Source organism: Canis lupus, chromosome 38 (genome assembly GCF_048164855.1).
Source record: "Canis lupus baileyi chromosome 38, mCanLup2.hap1, whole genome shotgun sequence".
Lineage (NCBI taxonomy): Eukaryota > Metazoa > Chordata > Mammalia > Carnivora > Canidae > Canis > Canis lupus.
The window spans coordinates 9,676,193-9,696,200 of record NC_132875.1 but is presented as its reverse complement, the minus strand read 5'-3'; the positions used below and the strand labels follow the sequence as shown (position 1 = coordinate 9,696,200).

At 37.7% G+C, this 20,008-nt stretch overlaps 1 pseudogene; it reads right to left on the bottom strand.

Annotated features, from left to right (window-relative positions):
* Positions 1-19,147: 19,147 nt before the first annotated feature.
* LOC140626806 (ribosomal biogenesis factor-like) lies at positions 19,148-19,509 on the bottom strand (annotated as a pseudogene).
* Positions 19,510-20,008: the final 499 nt, after the last annotated feature.

The following is a 20,008-nucleotide window of genomic DNA, read 5'->3' as shown; positions in this document are numbered from 1 at the left end:
GTTATAGTTTGAGAAAAAATAAGTCTGATACTAAAAAGGAGTTAAAAATATAACAAAATTCCATGGTAACAGAGAAAAGGGATGGTTGTAAAGAAATTCGAAAGATTCTCCATAAATATCAACTTGTATTAATTACTTTTCATGAAGAGTAGTAAACAACTCTGAAATCTAAGTGACTTACAGCTACAAAAGCGTATTTCTTGCTCATGTGACTTGTCATCCATGAACCAGTTTCTGCTTTGTATGTCTTCATTCTAGGATCTGGGTTAAAGGAGTGATGCCATCTAGTACATTACATTCTCATGACAGAGAAAAGATAATGATGGTAAAACCACAATACTCTATAGCTTCAGCTGGGAGCTAGTACATATTACCTCTGCTCATACCCTGTTGGCCATACCAAGTCATATGGCCAAGCTTGGTATCATTGGGGCATGAAGTATAATCTCATCATGGAAAGCAGACCAGGGAAGAAATCTGCATGGATGGGTCTCATGAACAAGGGAGGAGAGGTAGAATATAGTTGGGACCAATAATACACTCCATTGCACAGCTCTTTCAGTTAAAGAGGAGGGAAGTAACTGTCCTTTGTGAACATCTTTACATCCAGAAAATGGGGGGAAAACAACTTCTTAACTCGGTGACAACTTTGGTAATGTGTATATGGGAAAACAACTTCTTTAAATTCAGTTCATTTTTTGAAGTTAAATGCATTATAAGGTTGAAACACAAGATAATTGGTTTCACTGAACTTTTCACTTTTAGCCATTGAACAAGTTGGCACTGGGCTTGAGTATGTAAGTCATGCTGATTCTGAGAGCCTAATTCCATGAAAAAGAATGCTAAGTGTCATATTTAATTATACTTCCTTCTAGGGTTCTGAATCTGAAGAACTTTTGAAATATAATATTTGGGGGAGCCTATTATTTTACTTATTTAAAAATATTTGTCTGAGAAGGGCATAGACTTCACCAGACTGACAAAGATGGACAAAAACAGTTAAGATCCTCTACTTGATCTATGACTTTATGTTTTTTCTTCTTTCATTTCCTTTTTGGATTTACTCTCTCTTATTAAATTATAAGATGAAATATGAACTATATCTTTCTTCTTTTCCTATATCCTTCTTTTTCTAGGTCAGTTAACATCCCTTTGGCAGTAAATAATAAAAACATAAAAGCCTATCTGTCTTGGACAATAAAGCATATTCTTCATCTCACCTAGCATTTAGTGCTAAGATGGAATGACCCTAGGACTACATAATTCAGTGCTCAAAGATAATACCAAGGATGCAGGTTCTTTCCATCTTTTTGTTCTGGAATCCTCAGCCCGTCAACTTTGTTCTTTGGCAGTTACAAATATCAAAACCAGGCACTAAAATGTATAAAGATGGTTTCATACTTTTATCATTTTTACTTTAACTTAGAAATAAAGGAAACCAGGTGGCTCAGTTGGTTAAGCTTTTGCCTTTGGCTCAGGTCATGATCCCAGGGTCATGTGATTGTTGCGCTCCCTACTCAGTAGGAAATCTACTTCTCCCTCTCCCTCTGACCCTCCCCTCTGCTCATGTGCTTGCTTGCTCTCCTTCTCTCTCTCTCTCTCTCAAATAAATACATAAAATATATTTTTAAAAAGAAGTAAAGGAAATCTTTCCTGGATACCCTCCAGAATACTATCCCTGTGTCTCCTTGGCCATAGTTATATCCCTGACCTATACCCATATTGAGATAAATTATTGCTGGTTTATCCAATTTAGCTTTACTCCTTGACCTGGAGAGAGTCATTCATCATGAGTCTAATGGGAGAGGGGTAGATTCCCAAGTACAACATGGGGCGGGGGTGGAGGATTGGAGGGCTTTGTCAGCAAGAGAAAATGGGATTAAGGTTCCTGGCTGAACCACCATGTCTGCTGTGGTCCCAAAGACAAGATGCTCAATCATTCCAAATAAAGAGTAGAATTAAGGCAATCATGCATATAATTCAAACCATAACAATCTTGAAGTGTCTGTGTCATTAAAGTAGAAACGGAGTTTGGGTAGCAGTGACTATAATGACCTGGTGAACCACTTCATTTTACTACCACAAACCTGGTATCATACAAATATATTTCCAAGCAAGAATGGAAAGTGTACTCCTTCTATATTTCTTGATATTCCACTTAGGTCCCAAAAGAATTTGAGCAGGCTCCTTTAACTTTGAACAAGGGTGGGCAGACAAATCTCCTTAGTAATGAAACTAAATAAAATCAGACAATATTGACAATATTTTTTAAACATTCTTTTTGTTACTTTCATGTAACCTTCCCAAATAACAGATTTAGATACATGTGAAACAGAGACAATAAAAAAGACTACTTAAGACTTATGAATTGTCACATCAGCATTCTGGCTTCTTGTGGATAAAATGAAAAATAAATAAATAAAGGTAGATTTTTACTAACATTTTTTATTCCAGTTGTATAAAATGTTTCAAATCTTGTATGTGAATGTTAGTACATCAAGACCCGTGTACAGTACAAACTTGAATATTTGAATTGATTGGGACCAGACTGAATTTTGATTTGCTCAATTTAGTACAATACGTCCCTGGTCATATGCAACATTCACTGCATCTTGCAATATGCTAAGGATACAAACCCAATCAAGCCAAGACATATGAAGAAAACAAATGTATCCCCATATATAAAGTGCCAGACTGCAGTAAGTACTATACCGGAGGTAATTTAGAAAGTGTTTCTGGAGTGCTCAAGAAAGAGTGATTGCTTGGACTGAGGAAGAATGGTGCAATGTGAACTGCTCCAGAAAGATACTGAATGTGTCCTTGAAGAAAAAGCAAACTATTGCCTGGCAGAAAAAAAGTAGGGTATTTCATGCCCAGCAAGGGCATAAGCAATGGTAAGTGTGGTGCTGTTGCAGCTATGACTCAGTGAGTCAGTCCTGGGGTGAGTCACATTCGGAGGAGCATGCTAAGAGAAGCAATTTCATCTTAACTTACAGCTCTAAAGAGCATTAGAGGAGCTCTAAGTGCTTGTCCCTAGCAACACTTGTCAAGACCTGCCAGATTGCCCAGTTCTTCATTCAGCTCCCTACTACTTGAGGAGGCTCCCATTCTCCTATCTGAAAAGAATTCTTTCTCTCCCACACATCCCACCCCACTCACACTGTTCCCTTTCCTTGAAACATCCTGTCTCACTTCAAGCCCTATAAATGCTGACCCTCTTTAACTCTTGTTCCTTCTCTCCTGACACCTGATTCAGGTGACTTGGACCTTTCTCTTCATCCCCCTTTCCTCCATCCACTTTGATGCACTTGTTTATTGCCCTATTTCCCAATTCTGCACTCTAAACATTCAGAAACAGAATAATTCTCCAAAATTGGGGGAAGGAAATATTAAGTTTCTTATCTGCAGGAAGTCTGCGGACTCTCACGAATTCAACCCTTTTGTCTCATCACATAAGGAAGCCTAAAAATACCAAGCACCACCAAGCAGTACAGGAGAGGGAAACCTGGAAATGAGATTTGGAAATTGCTTTGGGACCAAATTGTGAAGAGCCTTGAGCTGGCACCACACTTCTGAGAAAGTGAACAGCCTCTTAGATCTGTGTTATATAGGACTTCTTCACTAATGAAGGATGTCCTTGCTAACTTTTCCAAGCATCCTAAATAAAGGGCCAAAAAATTAGGATTCAACTAAGATAATTGTCCACTCTAACTTCCTGGCCTCTCTCTCAGGCTTGTATTAATGAGAAGAAGTATAGAAGGCAATTCCTTCCCATACAATCATACTTTCATAATGCAGAAGTAATAGCATGGTCAATTAATGGTTCTATCCGTTCGTGACTCTACCACCCTAGGAAGATTAGTTAATGTCTCTGGACCTTAAATACATACTGCAAAACGTTTAGAATAGCTATGGTCAGAAAGGTATTGGTCAACTAATATGTGTTTCCTTACTTCTGCCTTTCTTGCAGCACTGAACTGCAGGTAAGCTTTACCTTGCACCACAACACAAGAGCACCAAAAAAAGGGCAGGGTTCATGAACCCTACTGTTTGTCTCCTTACCATGTTTTGGTCTCCACCAAGCACTTATCTTTGGTGTCCCTTAAGAAAGAGTAACCTTAAAAAAAAAAAAAAAAGAGTAACCTTCCTCCAACAGTATGGAAATCTTCACATGGAATGGAGGACTGTCCTTCTAGAGGCATGAGGGATATAAATTTCTACTGCTTTTCCTGAGAACGAAACAAAGTCATTGACTAATGAAAAACATTCTATCAGTAATTTTTTGTGCCTTTGGATGAATACTATTTAATTCACAAAGAATGCCTCAATAATAATAATAAATAATTTTAATATACTCTCATTTTCTCAGATTTCTCCACCTCTCTGTCTGAAGCCAACTATCTGGTCTTCCCATCAATACTCCTTTTCTTTGAATACCACTACACATGGTTCCTTAGTTCCAGTCTCTGAGGATCCAAATTTGTGTTAATAAATTAGTAGGAAATAATAACTTAGTACTACCCCACCTACTAGCACAACTGCCTTTCCAATCAAAACTTCTGAAGACGCAATACCTGTTTTATCCCAAAGGACTACTCTCCTGACCAAATCTCAGACAACACAATGCGTGAAATGATAAGAGCAATCATTTCATTATCAAAGATTCTCGGGCAGGGAACCTTTGTAATCATATTTATATGAGAAACACTTCCTATTCAGAGTCTGTCCTTATTTGAGGATTTTTAGAAACATAAAATATTAGAAGCAGAGGAGAACTTAGAAATCTTGTCCAACCTCCTCACATTCCAACTAAGAAAACCTAGATCCCCAGGTGAAGCCATTGGGATGTCAACAGAAAGCTCTTAGCTTTTTTGACCATTAGCAGGATTCTTCATCTTTGGTCTTGAATATGAACTCTCAATTCTGAGATATCCAGTGGTTGCATAGTAAATGCCCTTTGATGAAGCTTGCAAATACAAAATAGCACAAATTATTTCTACCCATTTTTTTTTTCAGAAAAATAATTAGCTCTACCATTCACAGACTGGTCACTGAGAATTTGCAAACAGTGCCCTTGCTTGTCCTAAAGGCAAAAGTCACTAGACAATTTATGTCATGCAAATATTTACACTGGCTATGCTTTGGGTTAGTCTGCTGTTTAACCATCAGGCATTCTTATGGCTGAAAAAAATGAGTCATTCTGATATAACAGTTGGTATTGGTAAACATTAGTGTGTGTGCACAGACATCACTGAACATGGATATGAAAACAGGGTATGTGCCAGCGTATCCACAATAAATTAAATGGTAGGGTGCAAGACTTTGAGAGCTTACCTGCACTCCAGGTAGGACATTTAAGAAACAACAGGAAATCTCCCTCATCACTCCACTGGGAAGTAAAGATAAGTTACAGTAGCTGACAGCATCTTGAGTTGTGAGGACTTGGTTTCACCCCGTAGTGGGAATTACATGAATTCCACCGGAGGAGAAACCTGGCTCCTGCTTGCTGAGTTATTTTAGCACTCTCAGAAGGAGTCTCCTGGTCTCTCTTGCTGTTAATTATGTACACTGTGCAGCAGCTTAATCTAATTATGACTCTCTAGTGATTGCATGATAAGACATTACTGGGTCCACCTTTTCAGTCCCCTTTTACGTAGGCTTCTCTGCCTCAACTCTCCCTCAGAAGTTACACTCAGAAAGCTTAGTAACAATTGGAATCTAACTACATTCTAACATAACACTTACATTCATGCTTCTGTTCACACTGTAAAAGGTAATCTTTGAATGGTTTAAGCATCTGGATTCTATTATGGCAAAGTATAGCACTTAAAATGGAAGAGACTTTTTACATTTGCGTGGAATTCAGGCAGCTGCCTGAGCCACCCTTGGGCCTAGTTGTTTCAAAGAGATTTGCAACAGGCTTAAGTCAGAAATGATAAAATTGTCAAAAAACTCTGGAATTCCTTTTGGAAGGCAGCTAAAAAAATAAAACCAAACCAAACCTCCGAAAGGAAAAAGGAAGAGATTTCTGCCTGCAAATTTTTAATAATGCAGTTTATTGGGTCAAATACTGAAACTCCAATAGTGGCTGCTGTGCGTATCCAAAAAAAGTTTCCACTTTCTTTCCTCTCAAATATAACATTGGTTTTACAGTCCTGCAGATTACAAATCACGAGTTGGGGGCTTTTGGTGTTTTTTGTTTTGTTTTGTTTTTCAGTTGGGTTTGTTTTTTTTTTTTTTTTTTTTTGGTAGGAATATTAGATTTTTCTTCCATTTGTCCTATTTTATTTAAATAGTCCAAACCTCTGTGGTTTGGTCATTAAAATCCAGTTGGCAGAGAAAGGCTGAATCTTTATGTTTTCCAGCTGCGCTCCTACCAGCTACACACAAGCATTATTAGCCATATGACCATGTTTATATCAGCCACGAGTGAGAGTTTCTCATGACCCATCCAACAGAACACAGAAATGTGGGATGCCTAAGGCTTATGGTCTCTCTGCACAAAGAGAAGGCAAAAACTTCCAAAGAATGATATTGACTCAACTGAGAAGTAACTCCTCAAGGTAAGTGATGCTGACCTTATCTCTGATGTGCAACCCTCTAATTTAGACAAGGCAAGGCACGGATAATACACTATCAACAAATAAAATTTAAAAGGTTGAGTGAAAAAGAAGCAGAACAACAACAAAAATAACAATAGTAACAACAACAACAATAACAACAAACCACTCAAGTCACAGCAGTGGGAAGGATAGGAGAAAAGATTTTGGTTCATGTAGTAGATAGGCTTTCAGAAAAGTACTTTTGACCCAAAAATATTCTTTACAGAAATTAAAAAATCCATCCTAAAATTCATAAGGAAAATCAAGAGATCCTGAATAGCCTAAACAATTTTTAAAAAGAAGAACCGAATTGGAGGTCTCACACTTCCTGATTTCAAAACTTGCTATAAACTAAAATAAGAAAAAAACAATGTGGTATTGGCATAAAGACAGCCATATGGATCAATGGAATTGAACACAGAGCCCAGAAATAAATCCTCACATATATGGTCAAATGATTTTTGACAAAGATGCCAAGACAGTCTTGACATTCAATGAGAAAATGAGTCTTTTCAACAAATTGTGTGGGAAAACTAGATTATCCACTTGCAAAAGAATAAAGTTGGACCCTTACCATAAACTACATACAAAAATTAACTCAAAGTAGATCAAAGACCTAAGAGCACAACCTATAAATTCTTGCAACGAAATATAAGGAGAAAGCTTTATGATACTGGATTTGCAATTATTTCTTGGATATGACACCAAAAGTTCAAGCTACAAAAGAAAAATAAATAAATTGGACTACATCAAAATTAAGACCTTCTGTGCATCAATGGAGACTATCCACAGAATGAAAGGGCAACCCTCAGAATAGGACAAAATATTTGCAAGTCATATATATGATAACGGGCTATTATCCAGAATATATACTGGGGGGGATGGGGTGACTGGGTGACAGGCACTGAGGGGGGCACTTGGCAGGATGAACACTGGGTTTATACTATATGTTGGCAAATCGAACTTCAATAAAAAATATATATTATTAAAAAATACAATAAAAAGAATATATAAAAAACTTCACGGCTCAACAACAATAACAACTCAGGTAAAAAATGGACAAAGGACTCGAATAAACATTTGCCCAAAAAAAGATAAACAAATGACCAATAAACATAGGAAAAGGTACTCAACATTACTGATCATTAGGAAAATGCATTCCAAAACCATAATAATACACCACTTCATACCCACTAGGATGACGAATTGTCATGGTAGAAGCAATCAAAATGTTCATCAGTAGGTGAAAGGATAGGCAAAATGGGGTACTTATAAGATGATGGAATATTATTCAACCTAAAAATGGGAGGCACTTCTATCATATTTTATGACACGGATGAAACTTAAGGATGTTATGCTAAATGAAATGAGCCAGTCATAAAAGGAAAAATACTATATAAATCTACTTACATGAAGTGCCTAGAGTAGTCAATTCATAGAAGCAAAAAGTAGGGATGATGGTTGCCAGGGTTCATGAGTAGGGAGTTCCAGGCTTGAAGGAAGAAGAAAGTTATGAAAATTGATAGTTGGTGGTGATATCTGCACAAAAACGTGAACATACTTAATGTCACTGAAATGTACATTTAAATATAGTTAAAATGGCAGATTTTATACTGTTGTGTATCACAATAAGAATGTATATTTGCACGACTTTAAATTCCCTCCAGATATTCCCAACTTAATAGAAAAGACAGTTTCCTAGCCCAATAAAAGCTGGAGGCTGCCCCTTCTTTCATTCAGGATATAGCTGATCCTATAAAACAGATACTTCCCTGAGATATTCATTGTAAATTGATTTCTTGTAAGTCATATTTTATAGTAGTGGTCTTTTTATTTTAAAAAAACACGCAAAGTAAAAATTTTAATGGCCCAAATCATCACCTCTTAATCTCCATTACAGATTTATATTTGTGCGTATCATGTTTCTAAACTCCAAGACACCTACCTTCCAAAAGTGATGAACTACAGGCTGGCAACCATTTTCTGTAAAGGGCCAGAGAGTGAATATTTCAGCTTTACTAACCATATGGTCTCTGTCTAACTATTCAACTCTGTCACTGGAGCAAAAAAGCAGAAATAAACAATACATAAACTGATGGTGATAGCAGTGCTCCAGTAAGACTTTCCTTACAAAAACAAGTGGTGTGCAGGATTTGGCCATAGTTCCCTGACCAAGCAAATTCTCTGGTTCATGCTAGAGCCTCAAAAAAGCTGCTCAAGGAAAGTGATAACTGAACGAAATCAGGAAGGACAAGGAAATAAGGAAATGTTATTCAGGCAAAGATGGTGGAGGGGGTGGGGATAAGAGTACAAAAAAGAATGGGGGAATCTTTTGATAGCAACAGTGATTTTTTTTAAATAATTTCTAGAAGAAAAAGGATTAAATTCTACTTTAAAACAAAACACTAAGTTTTTAATTTAAATTGATGATCTTCCCATATGTTCAAAATGAACAAAAAAGCTAAAAACCCGTTATTTCTATTAATTGTTTTTAAATCAGATTCTTCAAATGTCAGAAACAGCGATTTGAAGTGCCCTTATCTGCCCAGACCTAAGGGGGAACATTTTAAAGTGGTCTTATACGGGAAATAATTATGTTTTGATTTTGTACTGATTAAAAAGTGCTACATATACTACATGAAATTATTGTTTACAGATTAGTGACAAGGGCTGACGATAGTACCCAATTGGCTGTGATTTCCAGATGCCCTCAAATGTACAGTAAGTACTTCCAAACTCAAGTCCAGCCATAAGCTATTTTGCTAACATGTCAGAGTGATCTGTATTTTTGTATGTGATTTCTACTTTTATAGACCTGTTTTAAAATAAAACACATTTTTATAAAAAAAAAAAAAAAAAAAAAAAGAATGGGGGAGACAAAGGGTTCTCCAGCAGAGAAAGCTTTCCATGTGAAGGCCCAGAAGTAAATGATACCTGGCACATTTGAGGAAGCCTATTGCTGCTCCTGGAACTCACGGAGGGCACGTGAGAGATGAGAGGGTGGAGTCAGAATATTTACGAGTATATGCAAGGGCCTTTCAGCCAACTGAGACCCAGAGGGTTATAAGGGCTAAGGGGGTCCTGAGGGAGGTAGAGCTGGATAGTCTGTTTTAAATCAAAACTCTAAAAGAGTTTTTGAATTTTAAACAAATGTAATAAGCAGTTCTGACAAATCAATGACCAGTGAAGCACCTTTACCAAAAATGAGGTCTACCATTAAATATTGACCTGTTGAGGGGAAACACAAATTCTTAATTCCAACCATTTCCATTTTTGCTTAGAGGCCAGCTAGCAACATAGAATGCATTTTATTTTAATATCCCAGTTTATATAGTATGTATTATATAGTTTGTATGTCTGTTCTATACTTTAAGCCTGGCTATAACATAAGTTCTTCTGCAAAAAAAAAAAAAAAAAAAAAAGTCATGAGGGACATTTTGATGACTTCCTTTAACTTCTAAGTCTCTATTCTTCAGATTTTTAAATAATTCTCAACAATGTTACTGCCCCAACTTGATTGTTGAGTTGCCTTAGGCAAAGGGTAGGGTAGCAAGGCATAACCCTTGGGTTATATTCCAACCTGGGTATGAGGGAGGGAATATGGGAGAGGGCAGAGACTCCTGGGGCTGGCTGCTTCCCCACCTCACACCAGATGATCACTGTCCCAGCGTAGAGAAAAGCAAACTGTCTGTTCACTTGCCTGGGATATTCGAACACCCTTTGGCAAGGCTTCAAGCATTTTTTGCTGTGATTAACTGTAAAGGGGGCATGTGATTTCACGGTTTGAAACTATAAGCTTAAGGTTGTCCTTGGTAGGCTTGGGAGTGCCTCTGATGGGTCTCAGGAAATGTGTCATCAAAGTTTACTGTCAGGAGTTCTGGGACAGGACTGCATTTTTGTTCCTAAATTACTCCACCCTCTGTGTTGTTAATTTTACTGCTTCTCACCTCAGCCGCCACATACATATACATGGTGGGTGGGATGAGAAACCTCTTTGAATTCCATTCCTATTTATTGTTTGTTTAGACACATAAGCATCTGAGACTAGATTAATGGACATGTGTACCATATAAGCCAGAAAACATTTCATGCATGTCAGTTGTGTTGAAGTGCTATGCTCACTGAAAAGACTCATTGTTAATTTTGAAAGGAGTTTGGAAGAGTAGAAAGAATGTCCATGTCCACAAGATTCAGAGATCAGTCACTGCATGATGAAAAAGAGGGAAGGAGGGGCTGGACAGGCAGTAACTGGCTGGTGGCCCTCCCAAAGCCCATGGCAGTAGGTGTGTGGGGGGGAGGTGCCAAGAACTGCACCAAAATTGTGCCAAAAATGTTGTCTGCATTATTTACTTAATCTTTATAAAAATTCTGTCGTATAGTTATCATTTTTAGCTTTCTTTTTTTTTTTTTTTTTTTGAGAGAGAGAGAGAGAGCAGGGGGAGGGGCATAGGAAAAGAGAAAGAGAATCTCAAGCAGGCTCCATGCCCAGGGCGGAGCCCAACATGAGGCTTGACCCCATGACCCTGGCATCATGACCTGAGCCAAAATCAAGAATCAAATGCTTAATCACCTGAGTTCTCCAGGTACTCCTGGCCTTCCTTTATCAATGAGGAAGTCAAAGCCCAGAGGAGTCATGTTTCAGGTTGAGTTCTCCAAGAAGCAGAAACTGAGATAAGTTTAGATGTGCAAGAAATTTACTGTGGAAATGCTTGTGAAAAATAACAAGAAAAGAGAAGAAGCAGGCATGGAGAATCTTCAGCTCATGAGATGGGCTAGACAGGACCAAGTAGGAAGACTTGGCAGGACCAAGTAGGAAGAACTCAAACTACAGCATAGATCTGAAAATTTCTGCCAGGCCAATGGGGTGGGGTGCCCCAAGTAAACATGCTCCCTGGAAAATTCCTGGGTCAGGCACCATTAACCTTGTCATGTACAGTTATTGTCTGGGAGCAACATGAGGGAAGTGTGCCCTCGGCACCAGCTTCATGCTGGATACAAAGATGCAGTATCCTGGAGGCTACCAGCCAACTATCCCCCCTGTAGCAGGTTCTCTTGGAAGAGGTCTGAGCAGACATCCTCATGATGTCTGTGTGAGGTCAAAAAGATTACAAGAAATGGAACTAGGACTTGATCATAGGCTGCCTGGGCCTTCACTCAACAAGCATTACACTTCAGTGTGAAATCTTCCTTGAAAAGGTCAAAGAAATAAAAAATCAATATTCTTATATTTTATGTGGCATTTGACACTGTGTTTACTATACATTGAGTTTGGCAAACATTTCTTTTAAAGGGCCAAATAGTAAATATTTTGGGCTTCGAAAGCATATAGATAGGGTCTCCATCAAAACAGAAAGGGAGACAGAACGTAAAGACTGCTAACTCTGGGAAACGAACTAGGGGTGGTGGAAGGGGAGGAGGGCGGGGGGTGGGAGTGAATGGGTGACGGGCACTGGGGGTTATTCTGTATGTTAGTAAATTGAACACCAATAAAAAATAAATTAAAAAAAAAAAAAACTACCCAGCTTTGCTACTATGGGGAGAAAACAAATGGGAGTGGCCGTGTTCCAATAAAACTTTATTGGCAAAACAGACCAGGTCGTATTTGGCTCAATGACCATAATTTGCCAACCTTTGCTCTATGTGGCAAAAAACAGAAGTCAAATTAAAAAAAATGAGTAGTAAGCTGAAAAAAGATTAAGACATGAGGCTCACAAATATATCAGCTTGTTTCCTTCACAGCATTTTTTTGGCTATTATGTACACTCGTGTACAGTCTCTATTTCCTATCCAAAAGGAAACTAAGATAAAAACTCCGAATGAAGACAAAATAGAAAACATCCTTTTCACATTCCTGACATATTCTTTCCCTGGCCAGGAAAATAGCCAAAATGGGTTTTGGGTAACTTAGTGATATGGATTGTGTAGAGCACTCACGCTGCGGTGACGGTAAGGAGTGGATACAAAACATGAAGTAAGAGGATACCTTTATGAAGGTATTTGAGGAGGACTAAGAATAATTCTGTCTGGAATTGGTGTAGAGAACATTCATTCATTCATTCATTCATCAATTTAAATATTAATGAAGCCCCACTTTTCATCTTGTGGATACTAGAAATGACAAAAAGACTAAACATGGGCCCTGCCAGTGGTGAGCTCATAACCCACTGGGAGAGAAGACAATATAGTACATTAGGAGTTTAGTATAAGAAGGCACATGGTCTTTATGAATCCATTTCTTGGACGGCTCTCTTCCAGATGCTCTTCTTCCCCCTGGGTCATGGTAAACAGATGTAGCTTCCACCATCTTGGCTAGGAATGGATTTTTGAATCTCCTTTCCTAACTATGCTATAGTGGCACACGAGAGAGGAGCGTGTTGCTGAGTTGGTATTGATGAATAGAAGAGGCAGGCACTGGAAAGTAGGTGGGTAATCTCAAGGCAGATGACCTGCTTCACAATTTTGCAGAAGGTTGTCTTAGCTGGATGGAGAATCTAACTTTACTTGACATGTATTCCCTTCAAAGGGAAGGCAAGATTCAGGAAAGGAGCTGGAGAGCCAAAGCTTGCTGCAAGACCCCTCAGGGTGGATGGCCACTCCTCATCATGGGGGCTAAGGCTTGTGGTGAGAGAAAGCTCTCCCTCATTTCAGACTGTATCAAGTTGCCTTCTGTAAAAACAAGAAAATATGTACTTAAAACTACTAACCACTTCACTCCGCATAATGCTTAAATAACCAGTCATACATAAAACTGTATATGCAACTAAATTCCATTTTTAAAACATGATTATGTAACTAGATGTTTACACCCAGCTGCACATCAGAGAAATAGAAGACATGTACCCCCAAGAAATAGATTTTTTTATAATGTAGCCAACTCTAAACATTATACAAAAATGCTTAATTCTGTGCAATATTTTTTGCTGTCCAGATCACATGCTGCATCTAGATGATAGTATTGTGAAAACATTGGTAAAAAAACAAAAATAGTAAATCACATATGTTTCTTAAACTTTGTATCTCAAAAGACCATCTGTACTGTTGACTAAACAGCCACACAATAATCCTTGGCCCCTATAAACGGAGTCTCAATCTCGACTGTCATACTATTGCTTTCTAATCTAGGAAAATTTTGAATTACAAATTATTCCCACTAAGGTGTATTCACCTGTCTTTAAAGGATATATGCTTTTCACTTTATACTCTACCCAAAACTCAGGTCAGCCCTTTGAGTTCTGAAATATGACAAGAATCAAATCCATGGGTAGTTTGAGCTGCGGTTTCAAAGTCCTGAAAGTAGAATGTAAGAAAATGAATTTGGAATTATGATAAATGAGAAATGCAACTGACACTTTAATATTGGGGACTGGTCATTGTGTTCCCCAGGTCAGGTGCATTACTGTACATACTACTATAGGTCGATCAGCTTTATTTAGGTGATGTTCTCAACTCAGAAAAATGCGCAGGACACATCTCTGATGGAGTTCTTGGCAAATCACTTGATTACATTCCCTGATACTCAACAGGTGGCTTTAACCCACATGGCAAACAGATCTATGCAGTCAGTAGTTCACCGTAACATTGAATGGAATCTAACTTAAGGACCCATGCATAATATTTAATAGAAACACAAAGAATTATAAATGGTACAACTCCAGAGTTGATTACTGCCCAACCAATTTTTGTGGTAGCTTATATTCTGCTGACCAAATCAATGTGTATTTATTGTCAGATTCTCTCTGACTCTTTGGCACAGTAAGCCAGTGGAATGTTCCACATGAGCTTGATTTAGAAGAGATACAGCAGCAGACAGACCCTGTGGCTTTGGATATTAGTAAGAAGAGAAGAGAAATGATTTATGATGTCATTCCTGTTTACATGTGATGCGTTTTCTGCTAGAACTATAGCATTTTCTTCAAGTAGAAAGGCTACTTGGGTTGGTATTTTACCACAATCTCCTCTTCCCTGACAACTTTCCTTTCTTCTTCTGTACGGTTTCCCTCTCCTTCACAGCCTATGCATCTTACACAAACAAATTTCACTTGAAAACTAACAAAAGCTCTATGAAGAAATGAGACCAGAGTTATAAATGGAAACATCTACCTTTGTCCTCCCCATTGACTCCAGAACTTGTTTGTGATTAATTTATGGAAAAGGTAGAAGAAAGTAAAACAGATGGGAAAGCACAGACAAATCTTCCTTAGAGTGCCATTATTCCAATGGCAAAATTTTTAAGAGATAAAAAAAATTAAGACATGATGCTCTTGACAATTTAAAAACTTCTGTGCTCTGTAATTAGTAAAGGATATCCACCTGCAATTTCGATTACCCAAAATATTCTTCTCCTTGGGGCCCCTCAGACTGTGTGAATAATGCTTCTATTGACAATCAAGAAGCATTTGGGAGGCATCTCAGCAAGGGCTTTTAAGGGAAGATATTTGATTCCTCTGATTATAGATTCTAGTTTATTTCAAAACTTCTCAGATCAAAAGTGATGTCAATTGATAAAGGCAAAATGTACAAAGTTAAATCCACAAATCAAGTTAGCTGCCTGGTATGATCTTTGGTCAAAAAATTATTTGAAATTCATTTTGTAAATGTTTTAAATGGCTTCAAATATAGGCTAATACCACATTTAGTTAGGAGCTTAATAAAATGAATCAGTTCACACCCTACAATATATTCATTTGTATTTTTCGTTTAATTTTTGTACCATAAAATATATACAAAAATGACATATATGGAAGTTTTAAATTATACTTCTAAGTGACCTGGCATTGATAAAATAAGGAGAAATCCATCAGAAAGGAATATGTATAGCTATCCAGAGACTAGATCACATTCTGATTTAACTATCATGATTCTGTTTCATCACTAGGAGATGAAGAAAGAGACTACACCCACATACTGCTGGTGATACAACAAGTGCAATGAGATCCCACTTATCCTGCATTGTCCAGTCCATATTCCTGGCTGTCACCTTGAATGCTCTAATTGCTTTTCTCTGCAATTCCCTGAACATAAAAGGGTCAACAAAGCTGTGAGCTGATACTGAATACACCCTCTAGAGGTCTGCTGGGGACTTTCTCCAAAGTAGAACCAATTCATTTTGAAAAGAAAGCAGAAAAAATTCTTATTTCTATGCCTAGAGAACCCACCTTTCTCAGAGCAAAGAATAATACACAGCCAGAATCAGACTTCTATGCTTAGGAATCCCAGGATGACAGGCTAGTAGGTCCAGCCAAGAGATGGAATGGAAAGGGCTGCTTCTTGCAATTCCTCCAGCCCCACACCCAAGTTTGCCCCAAGGACATTCAAAAAACTATTGAAAAGCCTACGATAGACGAGTTCCAAATCTAGTATAGTCTGACGTGGTTGGCTTATCTTTGAGGAATTTGGGGACAATGCATGATGACAACATATCTCGCTTTGGGGACTCTGAAAATAACTTTACATAATGGTTATATTTATTAAGAGGCATTTGGGAAAGTGTTCATGGTAGACCAGTAGGACAGGGTCAGAAAAGAGTAGAATTTCCCATACTCTGTGTCAGTTTCATTTCTTTTCTCTCTTTGCAGACTTCATGAAGAAGGAAAGATGAAATTGTTCACAGGAACAAGAGAGTAAAGAAACAAAGACAAACAGAGCTAAGAAGTAATTGTACACTATAATTTGCTAACAAAGAATTTTGTAGGTTGCCAACCTGTGTAAATTATATGCAGTTGGGAAAAGACCTCCAAGCAGAGGGAAATATAATCACTTCATCTATTTTTTTCTCGGTCAGTGTTTCTAACACTAACTCTATTGTATGACTGAAATGTACAAAAATACATTAGTTTCACAGATAGCCTTTGAACACACTGTTCTAAGCCCTGGGCATTCTACAAAAATCACCTGTGTGGTTGGAGCCCTCTAGTGGCCAGGTGGACTCCAGGCATAGGGTTTCCTGAACTCTGTTCCTGAAATAATCTTCCATTTCTGTTGGACAACAATAGGAAGATTGCAGTGCCTTTTGGATACACTTTCACAGCTAAAACATAAGTTGGGAATTCTGAACCCTACCTTCTCTGCCTATTGGCATTTGGCATTTCCATCCTTCCAAAGTGTTACCCCTTGCACTGACTCTGACAGAATTTTGAGTAGAACCACTAAAGAGGGGCTCTCACATTATTGTAGAGAAGAAAGAGCTCTCCGCTGAGAGAAAGCAGGGCTGTGTTCTAGCACAAATCTTCCCCAAAGTTAGCTGTGTGGATGACTGGTGGCTGATTTGTCACAATCAATGTATTTCCCTGTAGTTGAAAGAGAAATTTGAGATTCCTCAGAAGTTCTCAGGGATTATTTGAAAATTTGTTTCCCGAAGTATTTTTGGACATACAATCAGGTCTCTCCTACTGGATCCTTTCCCATTCTTTGGTTATTTCTTTTGGGGATCCTTTATTAGATTCCTTCTAAACTGGACTCTTAAAACTTGGAACTCTATTTAACATTGAGACTCAATTTCAGGCCTCCTCTCCTCTGATTTTGTGTAATCATAAGAACCTCTACTCTATCCGTTCCTTCAAGTATCACCTATGTATCAATAAGCATTACATTTAAAGATTGTACACAGATATCTTTTTTTGATTTCCAGACCTGCTTACTTGACCTCTCCTTTTAAATGTCTCACAAGAGCTTCAGGCTCAATATGAACAAAAGTGAATTTGACCTAAACCTGCTCCCTCTCCAGTGTTTCCAATCAAAGCAAATGGTAGAACCTACAAATATTACCATCCTTTATGAATTTTCGTGGGACACATTAACCACCAAACCAATAAATTCTACCTCTTAAATCTCTTTCAAATCCATTCCCCCTTTGTCTGTTTTAACCATCGCGACTAGCTGAGTCCAAGCCATACACACTAATGCAAGCACTTTCTAACAAAAACTTTTATATCTCCTCCATCTAATCTGTTGTCTTAAAATGCATATCTGATTGTATCATTTCTCTGCCTTAAACCTTTTGATGGCTTTTATGATAAATTTTCCAAAGTCTTATTATGGCCTCAAAACCCTGCATAATCTGGCCTCTGCTTATCTCTCCAACTTCTTTTCTCACCCTCCCCCTCATGTTCCTCTGTCCAAATATAACAACCTTTCACATTCCTCCCTGCCTTGGGACCTTCACTCAGCTATTCCTGCCTGACATGCTCTCTGTCTGCACTTACCTAACTAATTATAATACTTATCTAGCATTTAAAAATATGTCTTTTGTGTTAAAATATTATGTGTTTATGTCCTTTAGCTGAGCCATAATTAAAAGGAAAAAATTTAAGCAAAGACTCCTGAACAAAGAGGAAGCTGTCTCCTCTTACCTGTAACTGCTGTGTTTACACAGATGGTGTCCTCTGAAAAGTTTTTTTTTAAGTTGATAAGGAAACGAAAATTAAACAAAGACGTTTGATTAGCTGATTAATCAGGTTGAAGCCAGTTCCCCTAAAGACAAAATCTACTTAATTCTTACTCTATATCCCATGAGGCAAGCTTCAGGTTTCTCTAATTTCCTTTTATCCAACATAGGGAGATAATAACTGCGCTGAGGTCAATTTGTTTTTACTAACTAAGTTGTCTTAAACACCTTACATGTTACTTTAACCTCTGGGTTTGGAAGAAATTTTTGGATGCTTAGAATCATGAATCACTGGGTGAGAAGGTGGGAGATATGTCAAATGCTCTTCACTTTCGTTTTAAATGATATTTCCATATTTGGTTTTCTTTCTTTGTTCTTCAAATTGTACAAATTACCTGTGAAAATTTAAACAGCTTAATAGGCCTTAAAATATTAAACAGTGTAATAATAGGCTTTCTTTCCGGCAGTATTTGGTATTTACTATTGGGAAGCAAGGTTGATTGGCTTCTCATTTATACACAGGTGAAGCCTGTTAGTTCCATACTTTTCACTCATCGGCTTCAGCCTAAACGTCACTTTCTCATGGAATGCTTCCCCAATATCTTCAGACCAGGTCAGGTGTTTCATTATGTCCGCAGCGAGTGTTATACATCTTCTACTAATCATCATCATTAATTTCTGTCAGATGATTAGTTCTACATCATGTTTATCTTGTTCTTTTGTTCACACTCTGTACAAAACACAGTCCTCTGGACATAGTAAGCATTCAGGAAATATTTGCTGAGTGAAAAAAAGTGCAGTGTTTCCTCATATGGACAGTAGTCTCCTGACAAGACCATGCAATAAGAGAAGAAAATATTGTAAGAATTCAGTGTTTCTCACAGATTCCAAATACAGGGAGTTGAGCCTGAGAAAGGGCAGGAAAAGTAATAAATACCAGGAATCACAGCAAGCCCTGTCTTAGACTCTTTCTCTCCCAGTATCTGGTTTTGCTTCTCTTCATACTTGTGCTTCAACCATATTTCTCTATAGACTTATTACTCTGCCTCTCCAAAGTGTAAGGTAGAGTATGTTACCTCACAGCTCTAGGGTTTATGTGCTCTCAAAGAGCTGGCAGAGTCTAGTACTCTTTATCCCAGATTCAAAATCTTTTGTGTGTGTGTGTGTAAAACATTCAATTTATTGGTCTTTTGGGGGATATTTGATGTATCTCCAGTGTATTACAACTGAGCCATTAATCTTGTTGCTTCATCAACATCAACTGGTTCATTTTCATGACACTGCTGAGGAATCAGCTGTTTCTGCGGAGGTTCAAGGGAAAGGCCTTTTGAGAAATTTGCAAGTTCCTTTTGTATATCTACAAAAGCTTTATTCACTCTGTTAACTTTTTCATCATTCACAATGTTTATCTTCTTAAGATTAGTGGTACTCGTTTTGCTTTGTTTTTAGACTTAAAATTTTTTTGGCTGGCTCTATGAAATACACTGTTGGGGATTTCTGTCCTCTTAGTTTGTTGTTGGCCATTGTCTTCAATACCCTCGTGCAGCAGCTCACAATCCAAGTCCCAGATTCAAAATTTAAGGAGAGAGTGTGTCTAGAATGGCTCAGAACCAACAGGATTCCTATTCTAAACAGCTATGGCTGGAAATGTAGTCTTACGGAATAAAAATTATTTTAGGAGTCCATGTATGTATGTGTGGGTTGTGGAAGAAGAATTGAACATGGTAAATAGCTCCAAAGTTGTCTTTACTATATCATTTGTATGAATGTTTGAATGCTTCTGGAACATGAGATTATAAATGATAATATCAATGAAAATAAAAACGTGTGAAATGTCATTGGCTTCTCTGTAGATGTTAATGAAACTTAGAAGAAAATGTACATTTTACAGAGACATATTGACATATGTTTCCTTTCTGTCGTATAAAGAATATGTTCATTATTACTTGCCATTATTCTTTTATTCAAAAAATCTCAAATGTTTATAGTTTTCTCTCAACTTGTTTGGTGGCTTGTAATGTTT